This window comes from Suricata suricatta, chromosome 1, assembly GCF_006229205.1.
Source record: "Suricata suricatta isolate VVHF042 chromosome 1, meerkat_22Aug2017_6uvM2_HiC, whole genome shotgun sequence".
Lineage (NCBI taxonomy): Eukaryota > Metazoa > Chordata > Mammalia > Carnivora > Herpestidae > Suricata > Suricata suricatta.
Window position 1 is genome coordinate 41,540,925 of NC_043700.1, and position 11,910 is coordinate 41,552,834.

General features: G+C 39.9%; 1 pseudogene; it reads left to right on the top strand.

Annotated features, from left to right (window-relative positions):
* Positions 1-11,095: 11,095 nt before the first annotated feature.
* On the top strand, positions 11,096-11,618 carry LOC115286914 (annotated as a pseudogene).
* The last annotated feature ends 292 nt before the right edge of the window (positions 11,619-11,910 follow it).

The following is an 11,910-nucleotide window of genomic DNA, read 5'->3' on the forward strand; positions in this document are numbered from 1 at the left end:
CAGGAAGATTCATGATGGAGTGAGTCTTTCTTAAACCTTTCTCTTGGATGTGTGGCCTTCTTTTTGTTGATGGCGTTTGTAAATGGAATCACTCATTTCTCTTGCTCAATAACCTATTCCTGGCTGTTGGCTCATATTGTTAGGAATTTTCCTGAATCCAGCTTAAGATTTCAAGAAGTCAGCTTTGGAAAACATGATACTCCTGCCAAAGTCCAGACATTTTGGCTTAGAAAATTGTCACTATGCCTGTGGGGTTTTTTTGTGTTTATTTTTCCCTGTTTTAAAATCTTCTGACTCCTTCAGGGTTAATTCAGTTTTAACTTGCTTTAACTGGTTTTAAAAGCCAGTTTTATTTACCCTTTTCAATTTTGTGTTTATTTATTTATTTATTTTTTGGTGTGATGGCAGGGAGGGGACAAAGCAGAAATTCCCATTTTATATGATAGTGTCTGAGAAGAGAAACTTTAGCTTAAAACTCCTTAGAAGAATAAAAGCAAGCAAGTTTTCAGTTTGTTGCAGTGCCTTACAGGGGTTGAGGGACTTTGAGTGTTGATAGTCCTTAAGTGCACTCCTACTTTCATTTAGAGTGTGGGACATAGGGCAAGGCTAAAGCCTGGAATTTAAAACCCACTGAATCAAACAAATTGGACCACTGGTCTCTGGCTCAACAGATCAACTTTCTGACTCTCTATGGAAGCATTTGAATTTCTCTTTTGAAGTTGGATTTCCTAATACTCATTTTTTCTTATATAATCAGAAAAGACAAATGCTTGAATATAGGACAAAAATTTCTTCACATTTTATTCCTGTTCTCTTGCCTTGTTTTTCAGTCTTAATGTGCAGTGATTGGGCTGTGGATTGGGAAATAAATAAAAACGAATTTGTATAAACATGTGGTTGTGCTTGAAATAGTGGTGTTGATATATTGATATAGTTCTTTTCCTTTGTAGAGCTGTAGCATTTGTTAGAATTACTGATTTCTTACTCAACAAGCAAGGCGCAGCTCCTGTATTATTAGGTAATTTCACTATGATATGGTAGTAAGATTTCTTGGAAAAGACACTAATACTCTTACTTCTGGGACACTTAAGGGATGTGTGTGTTGTGTGTGTGTGTGTGTGTGTGTGTATTGTTTTTCAAATCTCTTTTCCCATCAGACAATTTCTATTAGCCTATGTGAGAGTTAGCTCCAAGAGTGGCCTCCCCTCTCCCCTTATTCTAATGCTTGCCTTTCTTTCCATATACTTTACCGGTGTCTGTACCCCTTAAAAATACGTTCCCAAAGCACCCTGGTTGCATGCTTAACCACTGCATCTCTTTCTGTTTATTTAGAAACTCCATTCTGAAATGGTGCAGTGCGTCTTGAACTCATTCTCAAGAGAACCAATTAAAAAAAATTTTTTTTAACATTTATTCATTTTTTAGAGACAGAGACAGAGCACAAGCATGGGTGGGGCAGAGAGAGAGGGAGACAGAATTCGAAGCAGGCTCCAGGCTCTGAGCTGTCAGCACAGAGCCCAACATGGGGCTCAGATTCAAGAGCTGTGAGGTCATGACCTGAACCTAAGTCAGAAGCTCAATAGACTGAGCCACCTAGGTGCCCCAAGAGAACCACTTGTTTAAAAAGTAGGCTCTTTGCCCTATGTAGGGCTTGAACTCATGACCCCAGATCAAGAGTCACATGCTCTACCAATTGAACCATCTGGACACCCCTAGACAGAACCTAATTTCTGTACAATGTTATAGGGCCCTTTTTATTGGGCAAAATTTTGTTGAATGATGTGAAAAAAGCAGCTTTATAAATATCTTTCTACATCGAAAACAAAATTTGAGCCTGAAATTTCTGTGATTTGAGATTATTGGATAAGACCCTACTTTCACTTTGTGGCTCCATACCTAGCTTTATCTGAGTTTCTTAGTTTTCTTGTCTAGATTTATGTTGTTTCTTTAAAATATGAGGAAAATCAAGAGAATGAGAAAATGAACCATAGACTGGGAGAAAATATTTGCCAAAAATACTGGTAAAAGACTTATCCAAAATATACAAATACAAAATATACAACAACTCTTAAGAAGAAGGAAACAACCAGATTAAAAATTGGGCAAAAGACCTGAGCAGACTTCTCATCAAAGATACACAATTGCAAATAAATATATGAAAAAAATGCTGAATATCACATGTATTACAGAATTACAAATTAAAATAAGATACACACCTAGTAGAATGGCCAAAATCCAGAACACTGACAAAATCAAATGCTGACAAGGATGTGGAACAATTGATACTTCTATTCATTGCTGAGAGGAAAGCAAAATGGTACAACCACTTAGGAAGACAGTTTGGCAGTATTTTACAGACACTCTAAAAGAGGTAAAGCTGACTGAATGGATAAAAAAGCAAGATCCATGTATATGCTGCCTACTAGAGACTTACTTCAGACCTAAAGATACCTGCAGGCTGAAAGTGAAGGGATAGAGAATCTTTTATCATGCAAATGGAAATAAAAAGAAAGCTGGCATAACAGTTGTTATCAGACAAAACAGACTTTAAAAGAAAGACTAATAAAAGTTGAGAGGCTGCCTTGCTGGCTCAGTTGGTAGAGCTTGCTCTTGATCTTATGAGTTCGACCTCTGCATGGGGGTAGAGATTACTTAAAATAATAAAATGGTTAAAGTGGCAAAGATTATGTGTGCTTTATCCCAGTTAAAAAACATTTTTAAGCAAAAACGGACACTTTATAATAATCCATCATGAAGGTACAACAATTATAAATATTTATACTCCTAAGATGGGAGCACCCAAATACAGAAAGCAGCTAAATAACAAACATAAAGAAGTAATCGATAGTAATATAATGGTAGCAGGGGACTTTAACACCCCACTTACATCAATGGATAGATCACCCAAACAGAAAATCAACAAAGTAACAATGGCTTTGAATGACACATTGGGCCAGATGAACCTAACAGCTATATTCAGAACATTCCAGCAGAATACCACATTCTTTTCAAGTGCACATGGAACTTGATCCAGAATAGATTACATCGTAGGCCACAAAACAAGCCTTAACAAATTCAAAAAGATTGAAGTCCTGCCATGCTTCTTCTCTGAACATGCAATGAAACTAGCAATCAACCACAAGAAAAAATCTGGAAAGGACACAAATTTATGAAGGTACTAAACATCTACTAAACAATGAGTCAAAGGAGAAATCAATGAGAAAATTTAAAAATGCATGGAGAGACCAATGAAAATGAAAAGAGCAGTACAAAATCTTTGAGATGCAGCAAAAGGTGTTCTAAGGGGGAAGATTATAGCAATATAGGCCAACCTCAAGAAACAAAAATTCAAATAACTAAACTTTACACCTAAAGGACTAGAAAATAAAACCTTGAAATCCAGTAGAAGCAAGGAAATAATAAAGATTAGAGCAAAAATAAATGAAATAGAAACTAAAAAAAGGCAAAAAACAAAACCCAGATCAATGAAATCAGGATCTTTCTCTGAAAAGATGAAATTGATAACCCTTTAGCCAGACTCATCAAAAACTAAACCTACTCTTGCCATATTCTCGGGCAATCACACTCCTTCGTATTTGCTACTTGCTCAAATGTGTTGAAAACCTGTCCACACAAAACCCTGGACATAGATGTTTATAGCAGCTCTATTCATAACTGTCAAAACTTGGAAGCAACCAAGGTGCCTTTCAGTAGGTGAATGGATAAATGTGGTGCATATAGACAATGGAGTATTATTCAGGAGAAGAAAAAACCTATCAAGCCACAAAAAGACATGCAGGAAACTTAAATGTTTATTACTAAGTGAAAAGCCAATCTGAAAAGGTACATGCTGAGTGATTCCAAATGTATGACATTCTGGAGAAGGCAAAAACTATGGAGACAGTGAAAAGATAGGTTGGAGAGAGAGGGGGATGAATAGGCAGAGCACAGAGGGTCTTTAGGGCAAGGAAACGTCTGTATGATACTGTAATGGTGGATAGATGTCATAATATATTTGTCCAAACCTGTAGAATGTGAAACCCTAAGCATCAACCCTGGAGTAAACTATGGACTTTGGGTCATTGTGTATGATGTATCAGTGTAGGTTCATCAGTTGTGACACATGTACCATTCTGGTGGGGGATATTGGTAGTGGCAGAAGCTGTGTGTACATGGGAAATCTCTACTTTCCGCTCAATTTTCTGTGAACCTAAAATTATTCTAAAAAAATATTTTTTAAGTGAGTAAACTAGGGAAACCTCTGGCAACATGGCAGACTAAACTGACCATACTGACAAATGTTGGCCAAAATAGGAAAAAAATGTTTTACCTTTGGTTAGATAGCTGGATTTGGGAGAAATGGAGTGGGGGAATGGGGAAAAGAAGAAGGAAAGAAAATATCGAGGTATAAGAAAGAAAGTGAAGCCAGAGTGGTAATAGCTGATTCGAACACAGCTCCTGGGGATACAGACAAAAATATGCAGGAGCTGGAGCTCCGGGGATTCTTGTTCCAGTAAAGGGTAGAAGATACGGTCTCACACCCAATGAGGTACAGGATGGCAGGATTGAAGTCTGGATGAAGAGAGCTGGAATCTAGGAGAGTCAAGGGTCCCTGCCAACCATCCAGGGGAGGCAGCAATGAACTCAGGGGTGAAAAGGCATTTATGAGAAATCTCAACACTTGGGCCACAAGCAGGTATGCGCTGGGGCTGGATTTATATTAGGAGCATATGGAAGGATCAAGCTGAAAAATTACCATGAGGATTGGATCAGACTGGTGAGAGACCGTAAGCCCTGCACAAACAAGTGCAAAGTCAATTGAATTGCAGCAAAGAGGTATAAATGCAGGAAAAGTGACGAGGGGGGAGAAAAAAGAAAATGAGAAAGTTTGATATTTGTTTAATAGGAGCTCTTGTAGCTTAAAAGAGAATGAGTGACACAATATGATAGAATTTTCTGGAAGTCGAGACAAATATTAATCCTCTACCTGGAAAAACTGAGGATACAGAAAAGCACATTGACTTCTAGATGTACTGTAGTAAAACTATAGAACCCCCAAGACAGACTCTTGGCAACAGTTAAGTGGTTTAAGTTTGTCAAACTAGCGGCAGACTTTTTATCATCAGCCACAACAGATGCTTAACACAAAAGGAATGACAACTTAAAAGTGCAACATCAACTTGGAATTCTGTTCCCAACTTGGAATTCATGCAACGGCCAATGCAAAAACTGGTATTTTCTAATAAACTTTTTAATGTTTTTTTTAATTTATTTTTGAGAGGCAGAGACAGGGGAGGGTCAGAGAGAGAGGGAGATACAAAATCTCAAGCAGGCTCCAGGCTCTGAGCTAGCTGTCAGCACAGAGCCTGACACGGGGCTCAAACCCAGGAACCGTGAGATCATGACCTGAGCTGAAGCCTGATGCTTAACTGACTGAGCCACCCAGGTGCCCCTGATACTTTCTAATAAAGATCCAAGCAGAAAGTAGTGAACAAGAATAGATATAAAAGAGAAAATCAACAAAAATCAAAAGTTGGTTATTTGAAAAGATTAACAAAATGGGCAAATTTTCCTAAATTACTAAAATCAGGAATGACAAAAGGGATTACTACCCTGAAAAATAAAAAGGATTAAAAGGGAATACTATGAACAATTGTATGCCAACAAACTATCTTAGATGAAATGGAAAAACTCCTATAGTTAATTGCTACTTAATCAAGTGTTATTTATATCAATTGGCTTTTTTGTCTGCTGAAAGCATAGATAAAAACAGAAATGACTGAGGCTAAAACGATTCTAACTCTTTTAGTTGACAGTATGTGGAGTGCTGGTCCTCTGACATGATTTTAGGTAAACCAGAAACTTACCTCTGATCCTCTTAAATTCATTAAATCATGCCCAAACTGGAAAATTTGGGGCACCTGGGTGGTTCAGTCAGTTGAGTGTCCGATGTCGGCTCAGTCATGATCTTACACCCTGTGAGTTGGAGCCCTGTGAGTTTGAACCCCATGTAGGACTCTGCTGTCACCTCAGAGCCTGAAGCCTGCTTTGGTTTCTGTGTCTCCCTCCATCGGTCTCTGCCCCAAAACCCACTTGTTTTCTCTCTCTCTCCCTCCTCCCACCTCAAAAATAAGCATTAAAAATTTTTTTATTTTAATTAACATGGAAAACTCATTTTTCCCCTTGAAAAGTATTTTACCTGGTCATTGGTTTCTCTCTTCAGTCTCTTTAAACTGTTTTGAGAGCTAGAGAGTAGAGCTAGGGAGTAGAAAGGGCATCTTTGGCCCACACTGCCTTGTCAACAGAAACCACAGAAGCGGGTTTTGATTTTCTGAATCCCCGGTCCCACTTTATACACACTCAGAGCTGGGATCTCTTATTTCTCGGGCTTCTTCCCCAAGCCTGTTCCGTTCACTTCTGCTATGGATAATCTGCATATCTTTGGGCTGGCTGCTGTGGTACCCTGTCAAAAGGGAAACAGCAGTCATGAAAATGTCAGGATTTTGTGCTTAATTCCCTTAAATATCATCCAACTTCAAGCTTTTAGTGAACTGGCCTATTCATTCATCCATCAAATGCTGAGGATTTCTTATATGCAAGTCATTACATTAGAAGATGCAGGTATATGCAGAAATCTTTGATAATTCAGACAGTTTAAGGTCAACTTAAGTTAGAAATAAAAATGAAATAATTTAAGGGGAAAATGCAAGTACCATAAACCATAAAATGTGTGTTTGTTTTTAAGCAGGTTCCATACCCAGTGTGGGGCTTGAACTCACAACCCTGAGATGAAGAAGTCACATGCTCTACTAACTAAGCCAGCCAGGTGCCTGAACCATATAAAATATTTTAATTCTATGGATCATGACCCAATAATGGGTCCTGAAATAAATTTAGTGGGCTTGTTATCACTTTTTAAAAAATTGAAGTAGAGGCACCTGGGTGACTCGGTTAAGTGTCGATTTCAGCTCAGGTCATGATCTCTAGGTTCATCAGTTCAGGTCGAATCTGGCTCTTTGCTGACAGTGTGGAACCTACTTGGGATTCTCTCTCTCTCTCACTCTCTCTCCCTCTCTCTCTCTCTTTCCCTCTTCCTCTCTCTCTTTGCCCCTCCTCTGCTTGGACACATGCATGTGCATGTGTGCTCTCTCTCTCTCTCTCTCTAAATAAACTTAAATTGAAGTAGAATATAAAATATCAGTACATTGCATATACAGTAAAAGCTTAGATTTTGAATAATTTATTCTGAGTGTTCTGCAAGAGTAAACATTTTTAATAAATTTTAACTTGCTAAATGAGTAATGTCTTGCAGTATATGATGCCAAATGTCACATGATCACAACTGAGCCAATGGTTGTCTCTCTCACTCTGACTGTGGGATTGTGGGTGATTGTCTTCCATGCTCTGATGTTCAGTCTTAGGCCGCAGCGTTTGGCAGAAATCAGTGATTTTTCAGAATGTTGGAAGGTGCCCACAACTGGCACCAATGTATTCTTTGTTACTTCAAAGCACCCATTGACAGTCCTTTGCTTTCCTATATAAGAGTAAGCTTAAGAATGCTTTGCTTCATTCTAGGTCAGTAAGCCTTTCCTCTGCTGCCTTTTTTGCCAGTTACATTAAATACAGCATATGACAGTTTATTAATACTGTACTATAGTCAACGTCCATGCAAGGGATACAATGGCCCTCATGCAGAAAAAGCTTGAAAAGAAAGGTGGTAAGAGGAAGGAGATGATTATGGTGGAAGTAGGAAATCACTGAGAAGTATGAAGGAAGTTTGCAAGTGGCCAAAATTGCAAGATTTTGTAAGTCTATGTCTTCATCTCATCTGCAGAGGAGGAGGAGAAAGAGGTGGAGGAATCCCTCACTTCAAATGATATTAGGGAGATGTGTAAAGTGTGGGAAACAGTGCAAAATTTTGTAGAAAAACACCACCTGAATAAGTCTGTAGCAGTGTGAGCGATGACTCTGTTTAACGACAATGCAGTATCACATTTCCACGAAATCCTCAACAGGAGGCAAAAGCAAATGCCATTGGATAGGTTCCTTGTTAAAGTTGCATGAAAAGAAAAAGATTCTATTGAGCCAATAGATAGCAGTGATTTAGTGATAGTGTAAATTGTCCTACATAGTAACCCTCACATCAGCCACAAAGGTTTTCAAAGGTAAGTGTGGGTTAATTCATTTTTCCTTATTATTTTGTATTATATTACAGTATTATTATAAGATTTAATAGACAAAGGCAGAGATGGGAGGAAAGAAAGAGACCAGGTTATGGAGCCAAGAAAGCCTTTATTGGGATCTGCGATTCCCGGGTGAGGTCCCATGACCCCGGGAGTGAGGAGTCAGGGAAGTCGAGCCTGATAGGCGATGGGCGGGGGGGTTTATGGGTGAGGGGGTTCCGGGTTTGATCTTGGGAGGGCAGATGATCAAATAAGGGCCTTTCAGGGATGTGGCGGGATGGAATAGGTTGCCTCCTCTGTCAGGGTGATGGGAAGCTGGAGCTTCATGGTTGGCTGTTTTCAAACTGGCTCGGGACATCCCAGGTCTGCAGGTGAGGGAGGTGGGGGTCTTGGTGCATGGAGTTTTTCTCCAACCTACAGCAGAATGACCGCTCGGTCGCCACCTTAAGATGACTCTTACATTCCGACCTTTTTGGTGTTATGGGGCAGCGTCAGGTCTCTGGCTACTTCCTGCTGCGATAGGGGCGGCATGATGATTGGGGTTTGTGGTCGGAATGAGAGAGTACCGGTGAACCAGCAGCAGGTGGGTAGCAGCACCGTTGGTGAGTCTGGATACTAGTTCCTGTAAAAAGTTGGAAAAACAGCAGAACAGACACGGCCCCAGTAGGGCTATGAGGAGGAATGAGATTATGGGTTGGGCCAGGGTGGACAAGAGGCTAATTAATCATGGAGACCAGTTGAAGAGGCTTTCATACCAATTTTGGTTTTGGGCTCCTTACTTTTGCCCTTTCTTGTAGATGGCTGCAAACCACGGCTAAGCCATCTTGTACAATTCCTGAGCTATTGGCATAGAAGCAACATTGTTCCCTTAAAGCCTGGCATAGCCCTCCTTGGTGTAATGGTAATAAGTCTAACCTTCGCCTGTTTAGTAACACCATTTCAGCAAAGGAATCCAAGAAGTGTTGTAACTGACTAATAGAGCTTTCTAGCTCGGCTAGATCAGCGTCAATGGCCTTAGTTAATACATCCTTTAGAAGGGGCCTGATCGTGATGAAGCGTTTTTAAGGAACGAAACAAATTATAACTCTGATGTAAGGTTAGGAATAATGGGAGGGGGTCCTCCAAACAATCTTATAAGGAGTAAGGCCTAGGGTTTAGGGGGAATTTTACCCTGTAAAGGGCCTAGGAAGGAGAGTTTACCCAATGTCCGTCAGTCTCCATGGTTAATTTGGTGAGGGTCTCTTTTAGGGGTTTTAATATCTGGTGCTGCCTGGTTTACAAAAGTAAGGACGACAGCAGATTTGTTTCCTGGTTTTTCAGGATCCTTGGGCATATAAGTGCCAAATGCCTGCATGATGCCTTCTAAAAAGGTGGCTGGAGACTCATCTTTTCCTGTTGTACATTATTAACCTTAGCCAAATTGGTGGGCTGTCTAGCGGCCACTTGAAGACCCCCCCATTAGAGGTATAGGCTCCCCTTACCTTCTGCCATGTTGAAATCCCATATCCAGATTAGAGGCAATTAATACTAACAGAACATCCTATTCATTACGAGGAAGGTGAGCATAATCAGGAACTTTTTGCTGTTTCCCCAGCTTTCTGGGGCAACATTTGTTCGTCCAATGGCAAAGAGACAGTTTAACTTATCAGACTGGTGATGCATTGTTGAAACATAGTTTTTCTCTCTAAAAACCTCATTTTTAGATAGCCAGATTGAGACCAATGCCTTTGTGGAGCGAGTTCAGTCTTAACAACCTTGGCCTGATTATTTACATAAGCTCAGCAAGAATAAGGATTGTTCATGAGGATTTTATAAGGCTTGCTTTGCTGGGTCCTTTTATAAGGAATCTCCAGGTTGAACTTTCAGTAGCCACTCTGGGCCAGAAGCCAAGCCAAGCACTTTCCATCAGACAGGCCTGCAATACCTGTTGAGTTGGGCCAATTCCTCTTCCCGAGGTTCCCAAGATATGCTGAGGTCCCTGCACCTGCCAGGAAGTGACCTTCTTTACTCACCTGGGGAGGCTGCTGGGAACTCTGTGAGCAACAGCCAACATTTCCATGAGGCTTTATGGCTCCATGTTCCATAAAGTCAACCTTAGTTCCTTAAAGCTGTCAGGTCATATCTGAGTCTATGTGTGACTCTCAAATAGGACATTCCAGTCAAAACTTTGATAAAATAACCAGTATTTCTAATGGTATCCTGCTATAAAATGAACAGATTCTTATTGAACTTATGTAAACAATTGTATTGCCACGGAAAAAGAATACTCACTGTGAGTTTTTGAATTTCAGACAGTGTAGGTAGAGAGAAAAGATAAATGCTTCGGTAGAAACAACATTTGATCAGGTTGAAGGCAGCTTTTAGTTACAACAGTTTTTAAGTAACCTGGCACCCTAAATAAAAGGGCCAAATTGTGTAAAACTTTTTACCATTTAACTCCTGGGAAGTTTGTTAAGACCTTAGGAAGTTATAAAGCACATCCTAAATAGAATTACAGATTATTATAAATCTGAAAACTCTATTTATTTAACCAAAGTGGCAATAAAGGATCCCAAAGGTAAATGCATAGCATTACATAGTGGTTAGGAAAACCAAACTCCTTTAACGTTTAAAAGTTTTAACTAAGCAATCAAGGACCTAACAAAGAGAAGCCCTAAAGCTTCTTTGGCCTTTTTGGCAGACAAAAGAGAAACTCTCCATTTACATAGTCTTATCAAGAGCTGCCCAAAGGTCTGGAAAAACTTGTCTTTTGAATGGAGAGAAAAGCAGAATTTCAACCTTAAACCAATATATCTTTAAAATTTCATTTATCTCTTTGTTCTTTCTCTAGCCAGAGTTTGTCGAAGTCTCGGTTTTCCTCACTCCTTCTGGGCTATCTTGGTTTTTACGGCTACTTTGCAGCTAGTTGAGTTTTGAGCATCTCCTTCCACTGGAACCCAAAGATTTAGAAGGAGCTTCTGTCTGTGACTAGGCTTCAGATGGATTCACCAACGAAGCTTTACCCATCCTGTGGCCCGGAACCTTCTCAGATGGCCAGTGAAGAAAATTCCCAGGGAGCCTCAGCTGCCTCTCGAACTATCTCTGAAATATTAGTGAAGAACCTTCGTTGAGTTGACTCTCGACCCTACCGTCAAACTCCCTTCCCCTATCCCAGAATATCCATCCCAAGAGGAGAAGGAGAAGAAACCACAGGGACTTGTGGACCGAATACTCAGCAGCAGGAGGAGGACTGGAATCAGGACGGTGTTAAGTGCAAGGAAAGAAAGGATGGAAAGGCTAATGTGGTTGGTTATAAACCATCGATACTTCAAACAGCCTTCCAAGGATGAACCAAGAGTGGAAAGGTTTAGATGTAGATGTCACTATTGCCTGTATCATAAAGATCCTTCTGAAGATACCGACACGGAGATTGGTTATGACATGGAGTCGTTATGAACATAAACCTTATTCTACTGTTTTTCTTGCTAGTAATTTTAGCATCAGCATGCAAGCAGCTTGGGAGAGCAGTTCTGTTAAGACAAACTGTATAATATTTTGATAATCTAGGATATTAGTTCTGTATTTTCTACCTTGATAGCCAGAATTTGTGAGGAATCCTGGAGTTTGCATTTGAATGACTTCAGTTTACTTTAGTTCCGCTTCTTGATATGACCCAAGGAAGCACTAGGAGGTTTTGAGTGTTGAGAAGCCTGAAGTTATTAAGATAGGTTAACCTGACATGGGGCTC